Source organism: Crocuta crocuta, unplaced genomic scaffold (genome assembly GCF_008692635.1).
Source record: "Crocuta crocuta isolate KB4526 unplaced genomic scaffold, BGI_CrCroc_1.0 scaffold129, whole genome shotgun sequence".
NCBI classification, from domain to species: Eukaryota; Metazoa; Chordata; class Mammalia; order Carnivora; family Hyaenidae; genus Crocuta; species Crocuta crocuta.
Genome location: NW_027551571.1, coordinates 6,384,387 through 6,387,380, shown reverse-complemented (window position 1 = coordinate 6,387,380; position 2,994 = coordinate 6,384,387). Strand labels below are relative to the sequence as shown.

The 2,994-nt window shown below is 61.7% G+C and overlaps 1 long non-coding RNA gene across 1 annotated transcript in view; it reads left to right on the top strand.

Moving 5' to 3' along the window:
* Positions 1-1,089: 1,089 nt before the first annotated feature.
* Positions 1,090-2,994, top strand: part of LOC144220642 (uncharacterized) — a 2,978-nt gene continuing 1,073 nt past the window's right edge. Inside the window, exon 1 of the long non-coding RNA XR_013331809.1 lies at positions 1,090-1,139. This is a non-coding gene — a long non-coding RNA (uncharacterized LOC144220642). The remainder of the gene's footprint in view (positions 1,140-2,994) is intronic.

Sequence of the window (2,994 nt, the reverse complement as noted above, 5' to 3'; positions counted from 1 at the left end):
AGGACAAAGGGCACAGGTGAGGCGGCAGCAGAGGGCGGGTTATGGGGGAAGGGGCTTCACTCTGTGCACAGCAGGCCCCCAGCCCCTCCACACGCCCCCAGCCTGGCAGGCCTGGGCACCCCGCACCTGAGAGGTTTTTAGAGGGGCTTCATCACCTACGCATGACTGATCGTGACCTCCAGCCCCAGCTGCGCTCTCTATGGAGCATGGAGGGTGAGGCTGGAACTTCCAGCCTTTCTATCACGCTTGGCATTCTGGTGACTAGTCCCATCCAGCAGCCCGCAGGGACTCACCTCGTTAGAACAAAGACACTGCTATTACCCAGGAAATTCCAAGGGATTTAGGAGCTCTGTGTCAGACTGCGGTCAAAGAGCAAAGATTGGAACAAAAATGCTCCTAACGCTCTTCTCACTTAGGAGCTTTCAGGAGCGCTGTGCCCAGAACCAAGGGCAGAGACCAGTATGTGCATCTTCTATGATCTGCTCTTGGTGCAAAATAAAAATGTAGGGCCCTTGTTCAGAAATCATCACACGTTTCAGAAGGGCGGCAGCGGAGCGTTAAACCAACGCAGGGCCCCGTGTGGTGGCCCAGGTTGCGCACCCATGACGACAGCCTCGTGTGGTCGCTCCCTCCTGGGTACCCTCTGGGGTGTCGTGTTCTCTTTAAGGGTCAGGGGTCAAGCTCATCGGGCCTGGGCAAGCTGGGCATCAGATGGGGTCAGGTCTCTCTCTCTCTCATCCAGCGTTGCAGCCTGTGGTCAGAGACAAGCCACTGTCCTCAGCCCCAGCAGGGCTGCCCAGAAGTGCAGATTCCGGGGCCCCCAAGCCCGCTGGGTATGCGCTGGGGTCTCTGCCTTCTGAAACTTCTCAGCTCCAGCTGCTGCAGTCAGGAGAGCCGAGTCACTGCTGGTCCCTGGCCTGGTTCTACAGCCTCTGGGGCGGGGGGTGGGGTGTGAGGCCGGGCTCCCACGCAGTTGACTTTGGGCTAAACTTCTCATTCTCTCCCAGCCCCATCACCCCATCCTTGGCCTGAGCAAGTCGCTCTGAGCTCGTCCACGCAAGAGCACGCCTGAGCTTACGTCACCGGCCAGGAGGGGGGCAGAAGTGACGACAGGCGGGAACGTGCTCCAGCTGCCCGAGGTAGGACACGGAGGGGCCCGCGGCCACGTGCCCAGGGGGCCAGCGAGCGAGCAGGGCCACCAGCGTCCAGGACAGCTGGGAAGGAGGCGTGGGTGTGGAAACAGGCTCTGGAGGGAGGGCCCGGGAGGGGGGAGGGGGAGATGACGCCTGTTTGCAGCCACGAGGCTGGGGGGTGGGTCCCCAGAGGCCCGTGCCCTGTGACGGAGTCTGTTGCCATCTGGCCTTGCTGCCAGGCTTTTTTCTTTTCTGGAAGCTCCCCTCCTACCACCCATCCTGGTTCTCCTTCTTAGTCCCCAGGCCAGCTTTCCTTTCGGCGTCAGAAGCTCAGGGCATGAAATCTGTCTCCTGGGGGCCCCTGGCGCTCACGGGGCCTCCCGGCAGGTCAGAGCCCAGCGCCCAGAGGTGAACTGAGGTCCGCCAGGGGCCAAAGTGCAGAGTCAGAGGTGGGAGAGGTGCCTCGTGTGGCCGCAAATGCTGGCCTGTCTGCCTTGTTGGGAATGTTTGAGGAAGGACGCTGGTGGCTGTGACCCATGTCACTGCATGATGTCATCGCACCCCGTTGTCTAGGGGGCATCGTTTCCAGTCTTTCAGGAGCAGAAACGGAGTCTTCACACAGCAGCTGGTAAAGTATTTATGAGGCAGGAGGGGGCGGGGCACGAACGTGCCAGTTGCTGGGAAGAATGTCACACGTGCACCCGCGAACGGCTGCAAAGCAAACCTTTAGGGACAGAGGTTTCCCAGGAGGGACACGGCCTGGGACCAAGCCAGGAGGTCTGTGCCCCGAGGGGCCCTGCAGAGGGGCATGTTCGGGGCTGTCCCCAGGGCCCAGGGGTCTGTACCCAGCACGTCAATCCCCATCTGGTGACCGGGCCAGGTCGGGGACTTCCCCTTCTCAGAACAGAGGAGGTGGACAGGGTGGCTCTTGGCCCCAGGGACATTCAGGGAGTGATCCCAGCAGAGGCAGGTGGCTCCGGACCCTGCGCAAACCACCAGCGAGGCCACGGGTTTGCTCCGTGAAAGTGCCAGGGGCCCAGTGCCAACAGGGGCCTCACTCTGCGGACCCCAGAAGGAGGGTCGAGCGGCAACAAACTGCTTGAACCCCAACTTCTTCGGGGGCAGCCTGGGTCGGCAGGCAGCAAGGACGCAGGGACCCTCCCCGGGCTTGACACACATCACTTGCATGTGAAGGAAGCCCCAGCGTGGGACTTAGCACACAGAGCAGAGCACGGGCAACAGAAAGCCTGCGTCCAGAACATTCCTGCTGAGACGCAGCAACAGAGCAAGGCACGGAGACGCACTGCAGAAAGAGGACCCCTCCCCAACCCCCCCAGGCCGCAAAGGCGCGCTTTGCAGGCTCGGTCTGGATACTTTTTGCTTTTTCCTTGTTCCGTTGTTTCTTGCGTTAATATCCCAAGTCCTTTGTCTCCATCAAAGCCCTCGCGCTTCTGGTGAGACAGAGCCCGGTGTCCCCAGGTGAGCTCAGGCTTTCAAAACGATCTCTGTACCTGACTTATCCCGGGTCCTTCCAGAGATGTCCTCCGCTGGCCCAGCGTGTTCCTAAATCTCCGTGAGGGGGGGTGACCCGGGGCGAAGCCTGCCACCCCCATGGGAATGGCAGTGGCCATGACACAGGCTGCGCACCGGAGCCGCCCGGGTTTGAAAAAGCAACAGCATCGCATGGGCCCCGCCCCGCAGACCCTGGTCTAGTGGGTGCAGAATTGCACCCCCCGCCCCCCCCACCCCGTGGCTCCACACAAGCCCAGGCAGAGACGCACACTCTGCAGTGACCATCTTGTCACAGACACCGGCTGACCAGCAAGAGGCAGGAGGGGCCCTTGGTTCTTGCCGGCGGGGT